Source organism: Halichoerus grypus, chromosome 1 (assembly GCF_964656455.1).
Source record: "Halichoerus grypus chromosome 1, mHalGry1.hap1.1, whole genome shotgun sequence".
NCBI classification, from domain to species: domain Eukaryota; kingdom Metazoa; phylum Chordata; class Mammalia; order Carnivora; family Phocidae; genus Halichoerus; species Halichoerus grypus.
In genome coordinates this window covers 85408934-85434930 of record NC_135712.1, presented here as the reverse complement: position 1 = coordinate 85434930, position 25997 = coordinate 85408934, and the positions used below count along the sequence as shown (strand labels likewise).

Sequence of the window (25997 nt, the reverse complement as noted above, 5' to 3'; positions counted from 1 at the left end):
TGTGACACAAATCCAATGTATGTGTGGCATCTATCTAGGCCCACCTGTGTTAACCCCATAGGAACTGAGGAACATGGGGGAATGAGCACAAACCAACACCAGGACAGGCTACTTGCTGGGCTGACCAAGGAGTCTCACGTCATCTGCTAGCGTCCATGAAACAGTAACAGGCTAATTTACTAGCTAGTAAGTAATTAAAATCCCACACACTTTGAAGTCCTTGAAGGAGAAGGTTCATAAGAGAGATGAGGAGTTCAATATGAAATATCATGAGTTTGTGGTACCTCTCCTCTTTTTATGGATATAATGACCTATAACATTGTGTAAGTTATTGTATAAGTTTTAGTTATAGGATGTGATTTGAAATTTATATATTGCAATATGATTACCAAAGAGTTAACTATCCCATCGCACAATTACCATCTCTTCTTGGTAGAGAGAACATTTAAGATCTCATCTTTTAGCGACTCTGAGGCATATAGTACCATGTGGCTGACTATAATCACTACGAGGTGCAGCAGACCTCCAGAACTCATTCATCCTCCACCTGCAAGCTGCACTCCCTTCTTAAACAGGTTAGATTCCAGGTCCAGCACTTCACCCACAATTTTGCCAGCACCCTAGTTTCCCAACCCTTTTATGTTGTCACACTCAACAGACAAAAGCCACAACCTTGTATGAATCCAACTACCTACCTTTTGGCCAAGTACTCAAGTGACAAAACACTGATCAAAAAAGTCAAACAGGGCATATTAGTTATACTACAAATTCATTTCACCCGTCTCAACTGGGCCCTCAAAACCACCCGGCAACCCTAGACAGCTTTCTACTCATCACTTCCGCTCTTACTATGAACTATGTCAGTTCCTTTGAACTCTTTAAGCTTCTGACCTTTCACAGCCCCTATTACAGACGACCCTGCTTTCTATATCACAGAGAAAGCAGAAGCCATCAGACAGGAACTCTTTCAATTTTCTACCACTACATATATAAAACTATACAAACATAACCGACTCATCACATTCTCCTTTCCCTCTATTCAGAAGAGGAACTGACTTTTCTGTCATTTGGTCCAATTCCTCCACTTACAATTTAAATCCCATCTACCGTCTTTTCAGTAATCTTACACTTCTAATTATCCGTTCTAGAACATTCAAGCTCTCATTTTTCCTCCGTTGTTTTAGTCTTTTAGGAAAAATTTCAAACAGAGAAAGGTAGAGAAATCAGTATAACAGATACCCATAATACCCACCATGTGATTTACAAATTGTTATTGTTGTATTTGCTTCTTGTTTTTGCTCAAGTATTTCTTTTTTTTTTTTTTTAAGATTTTATTTATTTGAGAGAGCACGAGCGGGGTGGGGGGGGGAAGGGGTGGAGGGGAGAGGGAGAAGCAGGGAGCCCAACAATCCAGGGCTCGATCCCAGGACCCTGAGATCCAGACCTGAACTGAAGGCAGAGGCTTAACCGGCTGAGCCATCCAGGAGCCCCCATTTGCTGAAGTATTTTATTTTTTTTAAGATTTTATTTATTTGACAGAGAGAGACACAGAGAAAGAGGGAACATAAGCAGGGGGAGTGGGAGAAGGAGAAGCAGGCTTCCCGCAGAGCAGGGACCCCGATGTGGGCCTCGATCCCAGGAGCCTGGGACCATGACCTGAGCTGAAGGCAGACGCTTAACGACTGAGCCACCCAGGCGCCCCGTTAAGTATTTTAAAGTCAATCACAGACATCAAGACATTCCACTATGAAATATGTCAGCATACATCTCCAAAAGTATTAAGACACTTATCGTTTAAACCATAATACCATTAGTAGATCTACCAAAATTAACAGTAATTATTCAAGAGCTAATACACCTAGTCCATTTTCAAATTTCCCCAATTAGTCTACCAATGTCTTTTTACATCTGATTTATTCAAATTAGGATCCAATTACAGACTACATAATACACTTGGCTATGTCTCCTAAGTCTCTCCATCTAGAAGTATCCACAGCCTGCTTTATTACCCCTAGAATACTGACTGACTGGATAGAATGAGCCACTTGTCCCACATTGTGTTTACTTCCTTATGGTACCGTTTAACTTGTTTATCCTCTACATTGCCGATAAACTGTAAGTTAGATCTACAGGTCAGATGATATTCAAGTTCAATGTGTGTAGCAGGAATACTTCTAGGTAACACGGCAGCCTTAGTGTAATAAATCAGAACAAACTTAATCTCTGTTTATGCGCTATTTGTAAAGCTAAGGTTGGTCAGGGTATTCAGGTGTTAACGGTTCAGTCTATTGTAAAGTTGTAATTCCTCATTTTCATCTAGCAAACCACCACCTGTGGGTAACCTTTCACTTTCAGCTGGATTCTATCAGGGTTGAACATGCCCAAGTCTCTCCCTTGAAGAGAGAGAGAGAGAGACACACACACACACACACTGCCTTGATTCCACATTTCACTATCATGGACCCTCCTTTTTCTATCCTTCATTATGACCTCTCAAACAGAGCTGCCTATACATGACCCCATTTCTTCCCATGGAATTCTGAATCCCCAAGCCTCACTCCTGTCCAGTCACCCCCTCAGCTAAGCTGAAGCAGACACCATGAAAAAGGAAGGGCTGTCAGAAGGCATGGCTCTGAGAAAGGTTTCTAGCAGTAAAACCAGAGCCCTTGTGATGCTTGTACCAAAGGTAGAATAGGCCACCCCAAATATAGTTTAAGGATGTGGCATAGGATTACTCAGAGAAACAGGAGAGACTGAAAACAAGAGAAGTTACACCTGAGATGGAAATTTACACTTAAAAAGAAAATCCATTCTAGGAAGGAAAGGACTGTAAATCACCAGAGAATCTTAACCAATGGAGAATGTACTGATTTAAATCTGCACAACAAACCTTACCTTTGTTTACCCTTGCCTTTCCTGATAACCTCCCACGACTGGTCCCCTACCCAGCCCACCCCTGCTCCCAGATCTTCTTTCTTTAGCTGAAGACTGTTTTTTAAGCTGGTGCCTTGGACTACCTCAGGGGTTACACATTTTTCCCCCTGGAAATCTCTCACATATACCCAAGGAATACATACATATTCATAAATTTGTTTCTCTCATTTATCTTTTATTGCAGGGGGTCTCCGCCAAGAACTCAGAAGAGGAAAGGGAAAAATCACCTTTCCTCCCCTAGAGAGACAACCACAAACTTTCTCTGGGTGCCTGAAAAGAAATGTTAAAGCTGCCTTCCCCCACCTTCCATTATCTACTGCTAAAAGGAGGAACTAGTTTTTGACTCTTTAAGGAAAACTTATTGGTTCTGTCACTAAGGAGAAAGAATATTTTGATTACACACTTTCTGTTGATCTTTTCTTCCCACCTGACAATTGCTGGATTGCAACAAGGAGCACATCTAGCATAGACTAAGTTATAAATGACTAGCCTAGAGGTTGACTAGGGTAAAACGAGGCCACAAGATAGCCCCAAGTGAAACCTAGTAAGATAAATCCTAATAAATTGTGTTTTGACGGTCTAAAGGAGGATCTAACGAAGTGGCTAGTCTATGGACTGACATGGGCTATGGATGTAATATGGCTATGAAAGCTCTGAATTCTTGAGAATGATACTGCTGCATGAGGTACAGTTTAGTAAGTCGCTCCCTCAAACCATAGATCTAAAGCATGCTCCAATTCAGAGAAGTGAGGTCCTCTGGGGCACGTATTTGACTAGAGCGACAAAGTCATCCAACGACTTGCCCTCCTGCAGGTCCTTTACATCCGCAGTTAATAAAGAACAAAAACAGGGGAAATGGTAAATTAGTTCAAAAAACTTCGTGAATTCAATATGTGTGTGTGCGTGTGTGTGTGGGAAACATATGAAAAGTAATGGCAGGAGAAAGAAAACCAGTAAGAGGCACCCACCACTAAAAATTCTCCACTGGGTATAGCCAGGTGAACTGCTGCATAAATTAACTCCAAATCTTCCTTAAAGTTTAAGATAATCAAGAACTCAACCTGAGAAGAGAGTAAACCAAAACATACTCTCTCACTGATCAGACTTTACCTGAATTAATGACCAAAAAAGGAAGCAATGATAGGCAGAAATTAAGGTTTCCATCTACACTGGTCATAGGCCTAACAGAAAACGGAGTAGGACTTCTGAGGACTCAGACATAGTGAACAGCCCCAAAGCTGAAGGCAAAGAGGTACCAATCATGCTATTTTTTTTTAAGATCTTCCAACATATGGGAGCAGAATCAACCTCAAGGTGTACTAAATAGCCCAATGGTCTGCTGCACTCCCCCCAACACAACTGTTGACAATGATTCTTACAATTATCCCTCTATACAAGAAGGCTAAGAAGAGAAAGGTCAGCTAGAAGGGCTAGCTAGCACCTTCAGGTGTGCAACGACAGTGTAGGAATGAGAAGAGTTTCTCTTCTATGGGGGGGGAGGGGGAACCAAGCCACAGATTGGGAAAAGATCGTTACAAGCTAAAATTAAGATAAAGGATTAGTTACAAGCTAAAATTAAGATAAAGTATCTAGAGTTTAAAACCAATTCCTCCAAACTAATAAAAAAGACCAATAATCTAACTGGAAAATGTGCAAAGATATGAGTCAGCAAACCACAGCAGGAAAAACTGTGGAAGCCAATATACAAATGTAAAGATATCCAACCTCAGTAATCAGGGCAATGCAAATCAACAATTTCATACCTATCAGATTGATCAAATTGTATCTCAACCAAGAATTAACAAGGTTGGGGTACCTGGTTGGCTCAGTTGGGGTAAAATGTGTGACTCGATCTCGAGGTCATGAGTTCAACCCCCACAATGGGTGTAGCGATTACTTAAATTTAAAAAGAAAAAAAAAAAAGAATTGGCAAGGTTAAGGAAAATGGTAACTCATTCTGGTAGGAAAGCTCTTGGAAAGCAACTTGGCCAATATCTAACGAAGGTGATGATACCTCTATCTTTCAATAGGACAATTCCATTTCTGGGGGCATCTGGCTGGCTCAGTTGGTAGGACACACCACTCTTGATCTCGGAGTCGTGAGTTCAAGTTCCACTTGGGGTGTATAGATTACTTAAAATTTTTTTTAAAAGTTTATGTAAAAAAATTTAATTCCATTTCTGGGTATATAAGCCCTAAAGGAAACTCAAGTACTCATGTGCTCGAGTGGGGTTCATCTAGTACTACTTGTAAGAGCAATAAACTAAAAACACTAATTGCCCACCAACAGGAGAATGGATAATTGTAGTGTTTTCATGTTGAATTATTATATCGCAATGAAAACAAATGAACTACAGGTATAGACAACATAGATTAATCTGAACAATACTGGGGGTGGTGAAGACACATACCAGCATAATACTCTTTTTATAAAATTCAAAAACAACTAAGACTATTCAGGAATGCACACATACGTAACAAAAGGTTTTTGAAGAGAATGACAAAACAGTACAAGGAAGAAGCACACAAGTACAATAGTTGCAAGTAATTGTTAATTTTCGAATTCCTGAGTTGGGTATTTGCTTTACAGATGTTTAGGTTACCAATAAGCAAATATAAATATATAAAAGTGAGTGATATGTGGATCCACAACAAATATATTTATAGTTAATCTAACTCTTGCACTAAATTAAACAAGGAGACCATTAGGCTGAGGTGCTTCTAATATCTTAGCAAACTATGTAAGCAAACCCAAACCTAAGCCTGTGAAACCCAAGGACAACCAATCACAGCCAACTAGGCTTTGATAAGGCAAGCACATAGCCACAGCTAATCAAGTAATTTCCTTGCTTTGCTTCCTTCTCTATGAAAATCTTGCCCCTACGTATGCCCAATCCAAATTGATTTTTGCTATAAAACAACTTAAAATGTTTACTATGCCTCAGTTTATCTCTTAACATACCTGAAGTCCACTGGGAACCATAAAATAAGTAGAATGAGATAAAAATAAAGACAAAAAGAAACTGAGGCTCAGACAGGTTCAATGACTTGCCTGAGATTAGTAGCACAGTTGGGAACTGAATCCAAGTGTGTGTGTGACTCTGGAACCCAGCATCTCTCCACCCTGCCACACTGCCTCTTTTCAAAAGGCAGCTCATTAGACTTCTTGGCTGAAACTGACTAATGATATTCCCTCTGTATTCCCTTTACTACACTACTATGGCTTTCATGACTCCAACTTCCTAGATCCTCCTTGTACTTCACTATTGTTTCTGGGTTTGTTTGTAGTTTTTGCTGTCTCCCCCCACCCCCATTCACTTCTTAAATACTTAGGTTTCCCAGGATCTATCTTCAGCCAGCTAGTTAAGAAATTTTCCTCCTGGGAGGAGGAAAAGATAAAGGAATAGGACATATACATGAGCCATCTCTACATTCCATTACAAAAACAAAAACAAAACCAAAAAAACCCCACAACCACCACAGGGGTGTCTGGCCGGCTCACAAGTTGGTGGACTGTGCGACTCTTGATCTTAGGGTCATCAGTTCAAGCCCCACGTTGGCTGTATAGACAGCTTAAAAATAAAATCTTAAAAAATTTTAATTATACAAAAAACACAACTAAGAACAAAACACACAGACAAAAAACATCAGAAGGGTACAGTGTAATTGTCAAGAAATTTCACCAATGGTGATGTTTTACTCTAGGTCAAACTGGAGCTATTCATCACAATCTCTGAAGTGGTACCGAAATTATAGATGAAAGCAATTTTAAACTAATAATTTAATAGAAATTAGTTTAATATCAGCACAGTGTCTTTCAGTTACCATAACTTCTTGACTAAGTTCTTTTTCAACATGAATAATTCATTTAACACAATTGAAATTACTCTTATATAATGAAAGCATTGTAAGTTGAGAAGAAAGCAGCATATTAGTTTTTTTAAAAGTTCAGCTGTGCCAGTTACACATATTAAAAAAACCAATGAGCCACTGTATCCACACCAATTAAAAAAATAATACAGTTGCATAATTCAGCCCTCTCTCTCCAAAGCAAGGCATTATGTAGCCTGTACAATTATACTACTGTTAATGAACAGCCATTTTCATCTATATGTGACAAGGAAATATATTTTGTAGCTAATAATTTTCATACTGATTATGAAAGCTCGCAAAGCGTGAAAGAATATTTTAAGTTATAAATTTAGGCATAAAACTACTTTTGCTTACTAAGTCTATTCATCAGAAAAATTCAAGTTTGTTATTATAATCCCTAATGTTCTACGTTTCTCTTTGCAATCTGTTAATTCCTATACTTTGTAAAATTAAAAAAAAAAAACTGCAAACCCATAATGAATTAGGTATTTAAAGCTCTTATGATCATTCTTAGCATGGAATTTAAAAGCACGCTTGCCTATCCACCCCAAGTATTCCAGATACAGATATTCCCATGGGGCTTTCACAAGACGTTAGCTAAAAATCTAGGGCTGTAGGGGGTGATGGATAAGACAGAAAAACATTAGAGCTGCTGAAACTGTAGCATCGGCATTCAGGTTTTTTTTTTTTTTTATTTCTCATCCCATTGAACACTTAAATGTCCCCAGAGTAAAAAATTCTGCCTCTTGTGAACTGCAGGCAGTCTGTGTTGTCTGTGTTCCAGAAAATAAATAAGGTGCTATTCTTCAGTCTGTTTCCCTTCACTCATCTGGTATGTTGTGGCATGGTTCATTACTTTTTTTTTAGATTTTATTTATTTATTTGACAGAGACACAGCGAGAAAGGGAACACAGCAGGGGGAGTGGGAGAGGGAGTAGCAGGCTTCCCGCTGAGCAGGGAGCCTGATGCGGGGCTCGATCCCAGGACCCTGGGATCATAACCCGAGCCGAAGGCAGTCACTTAACGACTGAGCCACCCAGGCACCCTGATGAGGGTTGAAAGAAATGGTTCATTCTTTCACCATTTACCAAATGCCTATCATGTGCTAAGACCCGAGGCTACACATGAATAGGACAGGCCCAGCTCCCCAGGAGTTCACAGTTCAGTAGGAAAACAGACATTTAAGTGCATACTCACATAGGTCCATAATCCCATTATCTAAATCCCTAGCACCAGGTGTGGTTCAGATTTGAGAAGTTTTCAGATTTTATAAAGGTGTGGACCCTGGGGCATCACCCCACATAATCAAGGAGTATTTCTGTAGCAAAACATAAGCACATTCACAACTAGGTGGGGAAAAACAAACTAGCAGGTTTCATGTTAGATCAGGCCAGGTTGTGGCATGAAATGAGTCCAAATCACATAAGGTTTTGCCACTAAGTGATATATGAAAAAAACCTGCCATTTTTATAGCATTTTGGATCTCCAATTTGTGGATAAGAGATTACTGACCTTCAATGCCTAAGAGGAAGATAACGTGGCACAAAGTCAGGACAAGCCCGGACTGAGGCATTAGTAGGAGTTAGCCAACCAGGAGACAGCATTCATTGAGCACTTTTGTGCCATGCACTATTCAAAACTCCCCACAGTAACTCATTTAATGGCCTCAAATCAACCTCAGAAGGGAGGGGCTGGGGCGCCTGGGTGGCTCAGTTGGTTAAGCGACTGAGTGCCTTTGGCTCAGGTCATGATCCTGGAGTCCCAGGATCAAGTCCCACATTGGGCTCCCTGCTCAGCAGGGAGTCTGCTTCTCCCTCTGACCCTCCCTCCTCTTGTTCTCACGCTCATTCTCTCTCTCAAATAAATAAATAAAATCTTTAAAAAGGGGCGGGCTAATATCATCCCCATCCCACAGACGATGAAACTACAAGTTATGGAGGTTACCGTGCTTACCTGAGTTCATATAACCTAATAGCTTGCTGGCTCACTGGAAGTATCCTTACTGCGTGATCCCAGAAATTGCTCACCTGCTCTGAGTCTCAATTCCCTCATCAGTAGAGTGGAGATACCCCATGGGATTGGCTGGAGAATTAAATATACACATTCACAAAATGTCCTTGGAACTTTAAGCGAGGGCTAATTTGGCCCAGCAAGGGAAATATACAAAGACACTACAACCAGAAACACTACTCAGGCCATTATCTATATATGGATCAGTAGATATAATGCAAAATACTTTAAACAAAAAAGAAAAATACAGCTATTACCAGAAAGAAATTTTTTCATGGCCTCAGCATCCCAGTTATGATGCCCTGTAACCCCTTTGTTCTCTCCGTAATTCCTTGAGAAGCACTGAAGATCCCTCCTTAGGAACTCTGAAGACTTCTGTTTGCAGGGAGAGGACTCTATTCTTATGCCCTACTATATAGACCAGGACTCTCTAATGAGTGGGGAGGAGAGGAGAGAGATTCAAAAGGGGAAAGAGGGTAGGAGAAAACACCCAATTATGTGAAGACCTTTCTCAAACCACACCCACCTCATGAAGACAGCAGTACCTGGCCCACCCCCACTCCAATGCCTTGACTCCTAGATTGAAGCACTGTTAATTACTGTTATACAGTAATTAAGGGAAGGTGTGTAAGGGAAGAAGCATGGTTGATAACCACCGATTCAACTAAATAACCTCATCAGTGGTTCTCAACGTGTGGGGACCACCACCAGCAGCAGCAACATCACTGAGGAACTTGCTAGAAACGCACACTTTTAGGCCCTTTCCCAGGTCTAAACAACAAACTCGGAGGGTGGAGCCCAGCGATCAGTGCTTAACAAACACTCTGGTTCTGGTGCCTCCTACAGTCTGAGAAACACAGATCTAAACTCGTTTACATAGGAAACAAATCTAAAACCATTTGATTGAGGGAAGGTTCAAGAATGTGTGTTCATTTAGGGGCGCCTGGAGGGCTCAGTCGGTTAAGCATCCAACTCTTGATTTTGGCTCAGGTCATGATCTTGGGGTTGTGGGATCGGGGCTCTGCGCTCAGCATGGAGTCTGCTTGAGGTTCTCTCCCTCTGCCTCTGCCCCTCCCCCCCTCTTTCTCTCTAAAATAAATAAATGAATCTTAAGTAAATAATTCTGGGGCGCTTGGTGGTTCAGCTGGTTGAGCATCTGCCCTGGGCTCAGGTCATGATCCCCGTGTCCTGGGATCGGGCCCCACATCGGGCTCCTTGCTCAGTGGGAAGCCTGCTTCTCCCTCTCCCACTCCCCCTGCTTGGGTTCCCTCTCACACTCTCTCAAATAAATAAAATCTTAAAAAAAGTTCCTAAAAAAACCTAAATGGCATTTATATTATCTTCCTGGTCAAACAAAACATTTAAATACTTTAAAAAAAGAAGGATAGTAGCTGGAATACATGATTGTAGAAAAAAATCATTCCCATTTTTATCAGTTTTTAAATAGGGCAGAATTATTTCCCACATCTGAATTGTGAAAATTTTTTGAATTTTTTTTTCTTGAGAAATGCCTTCAGAATGGGAAGAGAAAAAGAGACGCTCCCCATATAAATTTCCTATTTCTCAAACACAACTTAAAAATATTTTTACAAAGAAATCATTAACAATTTCTTGACATATTTCAGGTGGTATCTTCTCTTTCCTCAAGGGAACAATGCATCTGGCAAAAACCTGAATTTTTTTGGCAGCCATCACCTTCTTTAAAATAATCTGTATTTGGTTTTGCTTTTACTCTTTAAGAATAGAAGAATGAAATAAACTCAAGAGTTGAAAGGATAGCTTAGGAACCAGCTATCTTCTATCAGGAAATACCCAAGACACCTGAAAAGAGAGATACTTAAGGTTTTTAATTAAAGCTTAAATGCATTAATCTTTGCTAAAGTAGTGAAGTGTGTGAGGAAATAGCTGCCAATAGTGTTTCATGTATCTCTGGAATTAAGAAAGGGACTTTAGATTCTCAACTGCCAAAAGTAGCTCTTAATACATTTTTTTCTTAAAAAAAAATCTTGTGATTTAGTTTTCTTAACAAGTCACAACATGATCAGTCCACACAGTCAGAAATCAACCAACAAGAAAACAAGCTCTTTATCCAGGTATCATAAACAGATCCATTGGGGGTGAACGCTTTGGATAAGAATTAGGGGGTCTCGGGGCGCCTGGGTGGCTCAGTCATTAAGCGTCTGCCTTTGGCTCAGGTCATGGTCCCAGGGTCCTGGGATCGAGCCCCACATCGGGCTCTCTGCTCGGCGGGAAGCCTGCTTCTCCCTCTCCCACTCCCCCTGCTTATGTTCCCTCTCTCTCTGTGTCTGTCAAATAAATAAAAATCTTAAAAAAAAAAAAAAAGAATTAGGGGGTCTCTCACTGAACAGGATTTGTCATCTTGGCAGAAATCTAAACTGAGGTGGTAAATTCCACGGCCCAATAAAATGTCATGCATAAAAGTAAAAAAAATGGACAGGTATTCATGGAATTAAAAGCAAATGGATTTTGTTGTTTCATTCCTACACATTTTTACATTTTTACATTTGTGTTATAAATAGAACACGTGTGACAACTGTAGTGTTTTAAACTATTTGCCATTTATAAAAGCTGAGCGTTTCATCATAAATTCTTTAGGTTTAATTTTTAAATTACAAATTATAAAAGTATCCTTTAAATCAAGGAAAAGAAGGGAAGACCTCTTTGAGGCAAAGGTAGTAACAAAACCTAAAATTATAGTAATATCAGGTACTACATAAAAACCTGATGCACAGTTTATCTTTTAAATGCAGAGTGCGGGCGCCTGGGTGGCTCAGTTGGTTGAGCGACTGCCTTCAGCTCAGGTCATGATCCTGGAGTCCTGGGATCGAGTCCCACATCGGGCTCCCTGCTCAGCAGGGAGTCTGCTTCTCCCTCTGACCCTCCCCCCCTCATGTGCTCTCTCTCTCTCTCTCTCTCAAATAAATCTTTAAAAAAAATAAAATAAATGTAGAGTGCACGTGTCTCCATTCTTTTACTGTATCCTGCCTACAGAAGAAATGAACACTATCCCGACCTACTGTCAATCCAAATTGTCATGTGATTCATTCTTCCATTCAACAAATGTGTTGAACGCCCACCCTGCACTAGGCACCCCCACACACCGACCCACCCCGATCAGAAAAGTTCATCTTCTCACGAGAAACGAATAATAATTATATCAGGATGGAAGGGCTGCAATAGAGCACATATTTAAAATGCTATGTCACCAAAACCAAATGTTTCATGGGAATATGACTGAACTTACCATACTAAGGATTTCCCTTAAACTGAAACTGTTTCTAGTATGCTTATATTTTTAGCTGCACTACCTCTTAAAGCAACACGTTCTATGAATTCACTGGCAGCTATATAAAATGGCAGGGAATTTCCTTTTACTTAGTCCTAAAACTACCTTCTCTAAGTTGAGAAGCCTCTAATTTTAGTATTTCTAAGACTCTGTGACTCAGACATTAGGAAAATAAATTATGAGTATGTAAATTACAAATCGCAACCTTCTCAGACTGTCTTTTCTCAGATGACTTCACTCAAGTATTATTACCTCTTGGATTTTTTTGATAGGACCATGTATGGTTCATCTCTGTATCACTAAGTCACACAGTCTTAGATCACTTTAAAGTCACATAATTTGTTTTTTTTTAACCAAAAACAATCCCTTAAATTTACCAGAATTGGTTACATATTACTCTTGATTATATCTAAAAAATATTTAAATGAATCCCACCACTAAAGGATGAAAATGACAACAGTGGCTATCAGAATTTCATCCAATGTTTCTAAGTGCCCATCCAATAAATATTTATACGTTTATAAATGTTTATAAGGCATCATGATCTAGCTTATTTGCTAATTTGGCTTCACGGGACAAAATGTGACATGCAATTAACATATTCATGGAAAGGCAGCTAGCTACAACTCCATGTGTTCACAGCTTTAATAAAAGTAAAATACCTTTTTTTAAAAAAGTAAAATTATCTTAAAGTTACCAATAGTAACTAGAAATAGAGTACATCACTCGGTGTCTTTCTCCCACCCAGTACAGATCTTTTTTTCTAACATAAAGCCATTAATACTGAGACAGAAGGTAAAACTTTGGAGGTTTTACTAATTAAAAAGCAAATGCACCCATGTGGTATTGGTATGAGATGAACAGATATCCATCAATGCTACTCCAGGATCACACTTTATCAAAATATCATACGATTGCTTTCTTGGGTTTAGACTAACAACTAATAACCCACACTAGCTATCTGTGATTCCACTCCATGCTCAACTCCCTCCCCCACCACTAACGTTCTCAAAAGCCATCAATCCAAGGGGTCTTCTTTCTCCCAGGTGGCTTGAACTGTGTTTTAGCAGCACTCACCCTCACATACACCAATATTGCTCTTCAGCATCACTGAAGAAACATACATTACTCCTGATGCTTCACTAGCCCTTCATGATGTGTCTCACCATCATCTCTAAAAACTTTGCAAAGATGTTTCCTCACTGAAAATTAGCACATAACCATGGGTGAAATTTACATAGCAACATTTCTCTCCTTCTTTATACCCTAAGTCACAGAGGAGTATTTCTGTGTGTGTTTTTAAGTATTTTCCCCCCAAAAGCTTCCCTAGCGGCACATAAATAATGAAATAATGAAATCCCTTGATAAGTTTTAATTCCCATAAACGTTAACATACAACCATGAAAACTAATATCTAAGTTTAAAAAAAAATTTTTTTTAATAAGTAGGCTACTGCTTAATTTTTTTTTTAAGATTTTATTTATTTATTTGACAGAGAAAGACACAGTGAGAGAGGGAACACAAGCAGGGGGAGTGGGAGAGGGAGAAGCAGGCTTCCCGCCAAGCAGGGAGCCTGATACGGGGCTCCATCCCAGGACCCTGGGATCATGACCTGAGCCGAAGGCAGACGCTTAACCGACTGAGCCACGCAGGCGCCCCCTAAGTTTAAAAAATTTTTAAATACCAACTGCTTTTGCTTTTTATATCATGTGACAAGACCACATTTTTCTTTTTTTCTTAAATGTTTATTTATTTAAGTAATCTCTACACCCAACGTGGGGCTCAAACTCACGACCCCAAGATCAAGAGTCTCATGTTCTTCCGATTGAGCCAACCAGATGCCCTAAAACCACATTTTTTCAAAAAGTTTATTCCTACTCCCACAACAGCTTCCCCAGAGACCCATTTCGTAAGTAACGCACATAATGAAGATCCCTTGTTGATAAACTTCAATTTCCTTAAATAATTAGCTGTCCTCCATTTTTCTATTAAGTACATAATTTAATTTACAGAAGTCTAGAAAATAAAAAAATGTTTAAATTATTTCCTTATAAAAACATGGTCACTATAAGCCTTGTTAACTATCCTAAATACAATGTATAATCTATGTTGCATGCCAGTTAGACAACGAAGTCTCATTCAGCTTAAGGTGTTATTACTGGGTTTTTGATTTTACATTACTAAATAGTTAAAGCCCAAATTTCACTCTTTAAACAATTCCCGGGTAAGGGTGTGTAGGTGGGGAACTCATAAAAACTGAAGGGGAAAAGAAAAATGAGTCAGCCATTGCTACATGTTACCGTAACAAAAATGCCAAAATCCCTCCACACAAGCCCAGGGACCACCGTCCTCACCTTTGTCTATTCCAAAGCAGTGTTCTCTCTCTACGGTACAGATTCTACCAATTTCTCCATCGCTAAAAATGTATTACAAGTTAGAAGATGAAGAAGAAACAGTAAAACTTCTAAAAACATAGTATTTTTGCATAAGTAAGAATGAACGTTTAAGGACCGTCACTCTTCAGTTGTTTTTAACAAAAAAGTTACAAACATAAATCAACAGGAGAGCAAATATGGTAAATCCATACAATGAAATATTACGTAGCTGTGAAGAGAACCTCAGAGCCCTAAATACTTGCAAAGATGCCCAGCACTGACAGCCCCTGAGCAAATGCTCTCTTTTGGGGTTTCAACCGTAAGGTAAGCATTTTGGTGGGAGGACGCCCTTACCCAGCAAGGTATATACTAAGCGTCCTTGGTAATAACCAAACAGCGCAGGAAACAACCCTGCTAAAGCCAAAACTGGGTAGGAGAAGAGGGGATATTTAAGCTATGTACTGCCTTAAATATATATTTTTTTTAATATTTCTTTATTTGACAGAGAGAGACAGCGAGAGAAGGATCACAAGCAGAGGGAGAGGGAGAGGGAGAAGCAGGCTTCCCGTGGAGCAGGGAGCTCCACGGGGGGCTCGATCCCAGGACCCTGGGATCATGACCTGAGCCGAAGGCAGACGCTTAACGACTGAGCCACCCAGGCGCCCCATGTACTGCCTTAAATATTAAAGATGGACATTAAGAGAAACTTTACATTTATGTTATTTTAGCAAGTCAGTAGTACACGAGTGTTAAAATCATTTAATGTGATTGCTACCGCAAAACAAATTAAATAAGATATAACTTTGAACAATTCCAGAAGGCTCTCCATAATGCATACTGGAAAAATGGTATTGAGGAACATATATTGTAAACTTACCAAGCATTTTTTATTCATCACTATTGCACCAAAGGAAATTCTTTGGTACCTGCGCCGTCCCTAGGACAATAGGAAGGCTGTCGGGTAGCACAGTAATTAAGAGTGTTGCCTGGACTACCCAACTGTTGGGGTTTGTACGGGCTTCTCCACTGGCATATGTTAACTGACATATGGAAAAGTCAAAAGACTAACTGAAATTAATAGTAGTTGAGAAAAAGGTGTCTGTGAACTAAAAATGGAAAAATACTAAAAATATTTTAAGAGGGGGTGCCTGGGTGGCTCAGTCATTAAGCATCTGCCTTCGGCTCAGGTCATGATCCCAGGGTGCTGGGATCAAACCCCGCATCGGGCTCCCTGCTCAGTGGGGAGTCGGCTTCTCCCTCTCCCTCTGCCCCTCCCCCTGCTTGTGTTCTGTCTCTCTCTCTCTCAAATAAATAAATAAAATCTTTAAAAAATATTTTATTTTTTATTTATTTTTTTAAAGATTTTATTTATTTTTTATTATTTATTTATTTATTTATTTGAGAGAGAGAGAGAATGAGAGACAGAGAGCATGAGAGGGAGGAGGGTCAGAGGGAGAAGCAGACTCCCTGCCGAGCAGGTAGCCCGATGCGGGACTCGATCCTGGGACTCCAGGATCATGACCTGAGCCGAAGGCAGTCGCTTAACCAACTGAGCCACCCAGGCGCCCCTTTATTTATTTATTTGAGAGAGAGAATGAGAGAGAGAGAGCATGAGAGGGGGGAGGGTCAGAGGGAGAAGCAGACTCCCCGCCGAGCAGGGAGCCCGATGCGGGACTCGATCCTGGGACTCCAGGATCATGACCTGAACCGAAGGCAGTCACTTAACCAACTGAGCCACCCAGGCGCCCTTTAAAAAATATTTTAAAAGAAAGAAATATACTTAAGCAGGAATTATTTAAATAGTCAAAACATTTTGGAGCTAGTTTTTTGTTGTTGTTTTTTTTTACATCCTAAACCAGATCGCTCTTTAAATAGTGTCCTTTTTCTTGTCATTCTTTCCAATATTAATATGGTTAATTTAGACGCTTACCAAAAATTAAATTTTTTTTTTTTTTTTTTTTTTATTTGACAGAGAGAGACACAGCGAGAGAGGGAACACAAGCAGGGGGAGTGGGAGAGGGAGAAGCAGGCTTTCCGCTGAGCGGAGAGCCCGACGCGGGGCTCAATCCCAGGACCCTGGGATCATGACCTGAGCCGAAGGCAGACGCTTAACGACTGAGCCACCCAGGCGCCCCCAAAATTAAAATTTTTTAATCTTTGTAATTTAAAAGTTAATTATCCAGTTTGTGGTCAAGATTTTTCCCTTTTTGTTTCTTCCTAGTGACCTACTGTACTCGTCTGGCTGCTTATAAGGATTACATCCACCAGAGGGCAGACAAAAGAAAGATGAAGCTGGGAAACAAAATTAACAACTTGTTAGCTTCCAGAGAAGCTTTAGCAGTTATCACCAAGAAACTTTACATTATAGGATTCTCTGAGACAATCTTCTCCATTTGAAACGGTATTAGGTAAAACACAGCAAAAAAGCTGGAATATATTAATTCATGCATTTATTCATTCAACAAATATCTGAGTTCCAACCACATGCCAGACACATTCCAGGCTCTAGGGATTCAGCAGTAAACAAAACAAACAAAAGGCTCTGTTGTCATGGAGCTTTATTCTATATCTGTCTAGGAGACAGATAATAAAGCACATAAATAAACAACAATTTCAAGTAGAGATAAGTACTATGCAGGAGAAAAAAACCTGCAACAAGTCAGCAACAAGGAAGGCTATTTTTAAATAAATTAATCTGTAAAGCCTGAATGAAATGATAGAATGAGTCATGCCTTAAATGGGAGAAGAGCATTCCAGGAAAAATAAACAGTAAATGCAAAGGTCCTGAGGCAGAGACTAACCTGGCATGCTAAATCAACAACAGAGACGATAGCGAGGCTGGAGGGGAAGGAGCAAAGCAGAAAAGATTAGAGGGGGTGAGCAGGAGACCAACCATGTAATCATGTGGGCCTCCTGACCACAGTAAAAACTTCAGATTTTATCTCATAGTAATGGGTTCTGCTGCCTGAGATTGGAAGCTGAAAGACCAGTTAGGAGCTACTGCTGTAGTCCAGGCCCAGGAAGATGGTGGTTTGACACAAGGGTGGTGGCAGTAGAAACAATAAAAAATAGCCAAATTAGAAATAATAATAAGTTAGAACCCATTAGAGTTGCCAATGGGGGAACAGATGTAGGATGAGTGAAACAGGAGAATTAAAGATTATTCTTAGAATTGTTAGCCTAAGCAACTGGGTGGATGATAACACCATTTTCTGAGGAGAGTAAGAAGCTATCGCCAGTGGAGCAGGATGAAAATCAGAGTCCATGTCCCAGAAGCCAAGGGAAAATTGCTTCAGCCAGAAGGAGTTCTCCATTACCCGTGTGAAAGGTGGCCAAGAGATCTAACGTGGCAAGACTGATGTCACTGGTGACCTTCGAGAAGAATGGTTTTTTTCACAGCACAAGAAGGATAAAGCCACTCTGGAGTGGGTTTAGAAGAGGGGAGACGGGGAGTTGAGGAGTAGATAAAGCCTACATGGAATCCTTCAAAGATTTTTTGTTGTTGTTTTTGGACACAAAGTAGCTTTATTATTTTTTGAAGTTTTATTTTTAATATTTTTTAAAATTTCAAACAAAGCTGAAAAAAGTAGTATGGTGAATAAATACTCTTAGACCTTTCACTTAGGTTCACTAATTATTAATATTTGCCACGTTTGCTTTATCATTCTCTCTTCATATGTAATAATTATTATTGCTTGTCCATTGTGAGAGTAAACTGAAGATATTTTGACCATTTACTCCTAATAACTCACTGTGTATCTTCTAAGAACAAGGGCATTGTCTTATATAACCACAGTACAATAACCAAATTCAGGGAACTTAATATTGACGCAATACTATTTTTTTTAAAGATTTTATTTATTTGACAGAGAGAGACACAGCGAGAGAAGGAACACAAGCAGGGGGAGTGGGAGAGGGAGAAGCAAGCTCCCCTTGAGCAGGGAGCCCGATGCGAGGCTCGATCCCAGGACCCTTGGACCACGACCTGAGCCGAAGGCAGATGCTTAACGACTGAGCCACCTAGGCGCCCTGCAATACTATTATTTAATATTCAGTACTTATTCAAATTCTGCCAATGTCCTGATGTCAGTTAGATTTTCCAATCCAAGATCCAATCTAGGATTATGCATTGCACTTTGTCAGGTCTCTTAAACTATCTTTCTTTATTTTTTTTTTTAGCATTCTTTCCTTTTTTTTTTAAAGATTTTATTTGAGCAAAAGAGTGCACACACTAGAGAGAAAGAGAGAGAAAAAGAGAGAGAGAGCGCGCATGTGTACAAGCAGGGGGGAGGGGTAGAGGAGAGGGAGAAGCAGATTCCCTGCTGAGCAGGGAACCCGGCCGGACTCAATCCCAGGACCCTGGGATCATGACCTGAGCTGAAGGCAGATGCTAAACCGACTGAGCCACCCAAATGCCCCAAACTTCCTTTAATCTAGAACATTTCCTTTGCCTTTGTCTTTCATGACATTAGCATATTGGAAAAGTCTGTAGAACGACCCTCAATTAAGGTCCCTCAATTGTTTCTTCTATGTAGATTTTGGTCATGCATTTTAGAAAAACCACAGAAAAGTAATGATGTCCCCAGTTCAAGCACATCAAGAGGAACCTGTTTTGTTGTTGTTTTTAAGATTTTATTTATTTGTCAGAGAGAGAGAGAGAGCGTGCGCACAAGCAGGGGGAGCAACAGAGGCAGAGGGAGAAGCAGGCTCCCGGCTGAGCAGGGATCCCTGCCTGATGCGGGGCTGGATCCCAGGACCCTGGGATCACAACCTGAGCTGAAGGCAGACACTTAACCAACTGAGTCACCCAGGCGCCCCAAGAGGAACCTGTTTATCCTGCTACTGGTGATGTTAACTTTCATCACTTGGTTGAGATGGTGTCTGCCTGATTTCTGCACTGTGAAGTATTCCTTTTCCCCTCGGTCATTAATCTCTGGAGAGGCCACTGGAAACCGTATTAGTACCCTTTCCCCCATCCAATTTTCTCTATTAGTGATGCTCGCATGAATCAACATGACCATGATGGTTGTAAACCAGTCACCCTTCTAATTCTATTGCACTTTCTACATTTTTACTGGCAGTCAACTGAAAATGCTTTCTCCTTTTCCTTTATTTATTATAAACTTGTGGATTCTTATTTTATTCAATGGGTTATAATCCGTTACTATCATTATTCATTTTCAGGCTCAAATTTTCCCAGATTTGGCTGTTCAAGCTAGTTCCTATGTCCTTTTGATGTGCTACCACCATTTGGGGGAATACTTCCTAACCTTGTGTTCTAGGCTCTTCTACTTTCCCTGCCCCAGCCCTGGAATCAGCCATTTAGATCTGGGCACTACTTGTGCTCACTGCTACTAGGGTGTCATTGCTTCTAGACCTTTCCATGACACAGAGCTAGGAAATATGTAACTCTAAATCCAATCCAACACCAAAGAGTGCTTCACTGCCTTCTTCCATTTCGTATCTTTATTTCCCTTCTCCCACAGTGAAAACCCTACCTCAAAAAATATCAATGAATTTGGGGCACCTGGGTGGCTCAGTCGGTTAAGTGTCTGGCTTCAGCTTGGGTCATGATCTCAGGGTCCTGTGATCGAGCCCCCCATCGGGCTCCTTGCTCGGCGGGGAGCCTGCTTCTCCCTCTCCCTCTGCCTGCCGCTCGCCCTGCTTGTGCTCTCTCTGTAAAATAAATAAAATCTTTTTTAAAAATCTACGAATTTACTCATTTGCTCATTTCTATGATACATAGAAAATAGTCCAAGACTTGCTATATCTCTACCACTATAAAAAACCAGTTTACTACAAAGGACTCAAGATTTTTTTTTTTTTTTGCAGTCCTTTCTCTCTCTAGATTAAAGGTAGATAGTCAAAGTGGTGTATTAAAAACTTACTTGGATTTTTCTTCTCTTCAGAGAATTCATGTTATCCGTTGAAATATAGTTGGTTCCTTTGTTCCTGTTTGTATTAAATTTTGCAGGATTTTTCTTTCAAACTTGTTAATTTTATTTTTGAACATATAAAACATAAACAAGTTTCCAAAACTATACAAAAAGATAAAATCACAGCAGTGCTGTTCCCTCCATTATGCCTTCTACTCAGTTCCTACCCACCCCCTGTAGGTAACTAATTAGTTTCTGGTTATCCTCTCCTGTATTTATTTTTATTCTCTCAAAAAATTACATTTTCTAAAAAAAAAAAAAAGCTTTCTCAATGTGGAGCCAGAGACATGGGGCAGAATAATAGGTCAAGAAAAGAATTTTAAGATGGGAGACACAGGAGCGCCTGGGTGGCTCAATCATTTGCCTTCGGCTCAGGTCAGGGTCCTGGGATCGAGCCCGAATTGTCCTCCCTGCTCAGCAGGGAGTCTGCTTCCCCCTCTCCCTCTACCTGCCATTCCCCCTGCTTGTGCGCTCTCTCTCCCTGACAAATAAATAAATAAAATCTTTAAAAGAAATATCTTCTGGTTTAATTTGAGGAATATCAGAGGGTTCCCGTATTTCAAAAGACACCGTCATACTGTTTATAACCTTCCAAAATAGTTGTATCTATGGCTCTAGAAAACCCACATTAAAATGGGGTTATTATTTTGGAAGGATAATCAAGTTTTCATTACCTATTAACGTCAACAGGAGAAAATCTGCCCTCGCAAGAGGGAGGTCTCGAACTTTGAGTGAGCCAGACATTGAACCAGGAACAGAGAGGTGAGAGAATGGCTGACATGAGGATCTGCACAATAACACAGACGGATAGTAACAACCATGCTGGAAAAACAAATCCACATCTCTGGCATGTCTTGGAAAATTTACAAATATGCTAACGAGTAACTGAGGGTCATTCCTCATGTCCTGGCACGAAGTCAATGTGGCACAGAGGAAAGAACGTGGACTTCAGATTCAGAGAGGTCTGGCCTTGAATCCCAGTTGAGTGACTAAACAGCTACATGACCACAGGCAAGTTATGTTAGATTTCAGGGGCATAGGTTCCTTACCTGTAGAACTGGAGAATGCCTCTTTTGCCAAGTTCATGTGAGATGTAAATAGAATAATGTATAGCATCACCCCTGGCCCAGAACAAATGTCTAATAATTAGTCCCTACAACAAACCCAGGTTAAACCAGCCAGCAAGGTAAAGAAACTAGTAACAAAGTGTACTTTAGTAACATGCCTGAAAAACTCGAGAAATCACACCATCTCAGGCAGTACTTGGTAAGGGCAGAAAAATGTCCGATACTTTGTTCCAATTCTCAATTTTCAAAATGTCCCAGAATCTATTTTTAAAGTGTAAAAATATGTGCCGCCATACTAAAGCGCCAATGACTTAAAAGAAACAATTCTGGGGAGATGTTGATCAAATGGTACAAACTTCCAGTTATAAGCGAGTACGCTCTGGGAATATAAGGTACAGCACCGATACTACTGTTAACACTGTATTCTGTACTTGAAAGTTGCTAAACACAGCCAGAGGCACACACAAGTGATGAATATGTTAACCAATCGTACTATGGTCATCATTTTGCAATATATATGAATATAAAGTCATCACGTTGTTTACTTTAAACTTATACCATGTTGTATGTCAATTGTATCTCAATAAAGCTGGAAAAAATAATAAAAGAAGCAATTCTACAGGTTAACAAAGACCAATGACTCAGAATAACCCCCTAAACAATGCTTATGGCTCACAGAGATGAATCTGAATGTATTGCAAGCCACGGTAACCAATTTTATAATTTAATAAATGTGTATACACAAGATAGTTAACCGCGTTCAATAAAACAGTATTTTAAAAGCTTCTGTTTCAGTTTCAAATTCATCTACAAACCAAAATGCAACACGGAAAATCTTAAAATGATCTTTAGCCAAATACTGAAATATACAATAAACTTTCAGAGCCGCGGGTCGGTAATAACCCAAAAACTCCACACTAGAGTCTTAAAATGTACAATGGCAAAGAGACTCAAAGCATACAATTTTATGTATCCAAACCGTCCTTTTCCTCCACGACTAGAAAAGACTTCCCTTTCATCTTAAATAAGCAGTGTGTGCTCTGTGTTCTAGAAGATGTACTCAAAGGTCACAATCTCAGTTTGCAACACGAAGAAGGAATGATAATAAAGCGTTGTGATCAACAATTAAATCTCAAATGTCTTAAGAAAACTTCCCAGCAGGGTGCTAATCTACACGCCGAGCTATTCTGCCAGTGGCCGAAAGAGAAAAAGATGTATCCACATCCTCTACCAAAAGAGAAAGGGAAGGAATGGGAGAAAAGGGAAGAGAGACACCGAGAGAGAGAGAGAGAGAGAGACAGAGAGAGCGAGATGCAAAATAACAAAGCATCGCTTCTATAAACAAATGAAAGTCTGTTCTTAAACTTTTGGAAATTCAGTCTTCCCTTACCGTATAGCAATAAATATCAAAGTAGAAGGCAATCATTTGTGTTCTGAAGCAGAAAAAGAATGTGGAGAGAAAAGGAAAACATTTTATCATGTGCAGAATTCACAAGAATTCATAATCCATTACCCCGCGCCCCAATACTGGACATATCATTTCCAAAACAAATTTAACACGCAACCACTAGTCTCATTTTTAGCACTCAGCGTAAAACTTTTATGAGCTACCCAATAACCCTTCTGGGCAGTCCCGAATAACCGCTATTTTCAGGGCAGCCACGAGCTCGCGCTCTGAGCCGCCCGGCGAGGCCTCGGGGCGTAGGGGACCGACCTGGGGGTCTGGAGGCCGAGGGACTCCAGGCCGCCCCCTCGCCTCCCAGAGCGAGCAGTCCGAGCCGCCCAGGAAGTGCCCGAGGCGGCGGCCAAGGGGCTGGCCCCCGCGCGGGAGCACAGCGCGACCAAGGCGCGCCCGTCCCGTCCCTGCCGGGCAGGCTCCGCCGCCCAGGGCGCCCGACCCGGCTAGCCCCACGCCACCACCGGGCGGGGTTCCGCCGGGGCGGCCCCGAGGCGCCCCACGCCCCCTGCGGGAAGCCCGGGATCCCCCAGCGGGGCGCTCCGACGAGCCGCGGCGCGTGCGATCGCCGCCTACCTGGAGGGAGCTCGGATCCGCGTCGACCAGCCGCTGCCTGAGTCCGCGGGGAGCTCAGCAGCCCCTCGAGCGCGGAGCCGGCGTGCAGAGCACAGCGCACCGCCGAGACTAGCGCCGCGGAGATCCGCCGGCCACACCCAGGCCCGCGCCGCCCAGCAGCCAACTCCGCGGCGCGCCAGGCCCGGGGCGGGGACGTGGCTCGAGGCGCGAGGCGCGAGGCACGAGGCGCGCGGGCCCGCTGGGGACGCGCCGCGGGCACGCGCGCACCCTGGAGCGCGCGTCGCCGGGGCGGGGGCCGGGGGGCGAAGGCAGCGGGCGCACCGCGCAGCTTCTGCTTCCTATTTTCTCTCTCGTTTCCTGCTAGAAAAAGAAGAAAAACATTAATTCCCAGGCAGTTTCGTTTTCTTGTCCTTGTGGCGCCTGGACGCCGGAGCACACTTCTGAGTTGCGCCCAAGTGGTGTGGCCGATTTCCTTCCTGGCACCGCAGAAGCCTCAGTTTGCTCGTGGGCAGGATGGGGGGCTGACGTAGAGGACCCCAAGGTCCCGTTTAGGTTTAACAGTCTGGAATTTATGTTTAAGAAAGTAAACTGGAGCCCAGAGTCACACTAAATTGCGTTGGAATCCCGGCTCTACCATCGCTGGTCGGGTGACCGTGTACGTCTCAGGGACTCAGCTCGGTCATGGGCAAAATAGGGATGATAACCTGCCTCATAAAGGTGCTAAAATATTAAATGAGATACGGTTTGCACAGAGCCTGCCTCTAAATACATGACCAATCCTTGGAAGTTATTGTTACTGATGAAACGAGGCCTTTCCGATAACCCTGGCAAGTCGCTCATCTCTGCATGAGTTAAACATCATATGCATCTCAACCGACTTTTTCTTTCACATTTCTCCGGGTGTTTTATGTTTAAAATGTCATAAAATGAATGCAACTACCCAATTTGCTTCCTCTGAAGTCAGTACCGCCCGGGAGCAGTTTTCCTCTCCCCACCCCCATCCTTCTTCTGAGTTAATTCCAGTTTGACAGTCTGTTGCTATAGCATTCCTTCTCTGACGTCAAACAATTTAAAGAAACCGCCCTGGGTAACGAATACTGCCGAGGAGTTCTTTGTGGAGTTTCTGTGCTGGAGAAAGGTTTGAACAATGTGAGAGAACTTTAACACCTCCGCAGCTTTGCATTCCTTCCTCGTCGGCAGCTTCCCACTATCACCTGGAATAAATCTCTTAGTACCTTAAAGGAGATGATGCCATGCGAAGCACAGTCTCATTGCGACTGTGCAGAAAATGTGGCCGTTTTGTATAAAAGCCAGACCATGATAAAAATGGAAACTGTTGTAGTGCTAGGATGATGAAATTATAGGTGTTTTTCCCCAAAATTTTTAATTTTCCCTGATGTGGGGTGCTTTTTCCATGAAGAAGGAAGGAGAAATGTCAAATATTCTACATACCAAAGTGTCGAAAAGTTGATTGAGACTTGAATGGTTTGCATCTGTCACTGTTTGCTTTAATGATTAAATCCTGAGCTTTAGTACTGTCATTTTAAAAAGGAAGCAAAGGGAAATTATTATTTAGAGAATTCCTATTATACACCTGGCTCTCTGCTTTCTTGTACTGTGCTTAGTTCTCATACTGACCTTACAATGTGTACTTTATCCCCATTTTACAGATAAGAAAGATATTTTCTGTCTTGTTCTTGTGCCCTGGAACTTAACAGATATTATAGGCCTTTGAGAGGTAATCTGGTTAAGTTTATTCATTGAAAAACAAGTTGCTGGTATTTAGGAAAACCTGGTGGAAATTACTGAAATATTCTATTCCAGAAAAGAATGGGGGAAATATAAATCAACAGCTCCTTACTACAAAAATCTGAGAAGATATAACAAGAATTTTACTGACCTTTGTTTGAGGATTTGAGAATAAATTACACAAAATGATGACTTCGACCTTTGTGAAAATCTGGATGCGGACAGAGAAATTACTAGAAGAATAAAGTCCAAATACGAAAGTTTAATTGTTATCCAAACTAGCCCACTTCCAAGAATATTATGTTTCTGTTTTGCCACATCTGCTGCATATTTTTCTGAAAAGAACACTTAACTTGTTAAAGGACAAGCCTGTATTGCAAATCTGAAAGTGGAACTGATGAAAAGAATTTCATTACCAGGAATAATTTCCTAAGAGCACAGTAATGCATCTAAGTGATCCAGCAATTAGTAGTATTGCAAATGATAATGTAATCCATGTCAGAAGAAAACGAGAGAGAGGGAAAGAAAGAAAGAGAAAAAGAGAGAAAGTGTTGTGTTAATATTTTTGAAGCCTGCTGATTTGTGTAGACAATTGTAGTGATGTATCCTGCTTCTAATGCTTAAACCCGGTGTTCTTGTGTTTGGGTGCCATCGGCTGATACTCAGATTTCTAACTCATTAGGCTCTTGTTCTCAAATCTTACTCTTTTAAAAG

The 25997-nt window shown here is 41.1% G+C and overlaps 1 protein-coding gene across 3 annotated transcripts in view; it reads right to left on the bottom strand.

Moving 5' to 3' along the window:
- Window positions 1-23720, bottom strand: part of GNB4 (G protein subunit beta 4) — a 57129-nt gene extending 33409 nt beyond the window's left edge. The window contains exons 1-2 of one of the 3 annotated variants that reach the window (XM_078068902.1): window positions 23535-23720; window positions 22893-22935 (exon numbers count right to left, since the gene is read on the bottom strand). The gene's annotated coding sequence lies outside the window, so the exon portion shown is untranslated. Of the gene's footprint in view, window positions 1-22892; window positions 22936-23216; window positions 23378-23534 lie in introns of those variants that run through there. The other 2 variants (XM_036115913.2, XM_078068910.1) reach the window with 2 other exon arrangements.
- Window positions 23721-25997: the final 2277 nt, after the last annotated feature.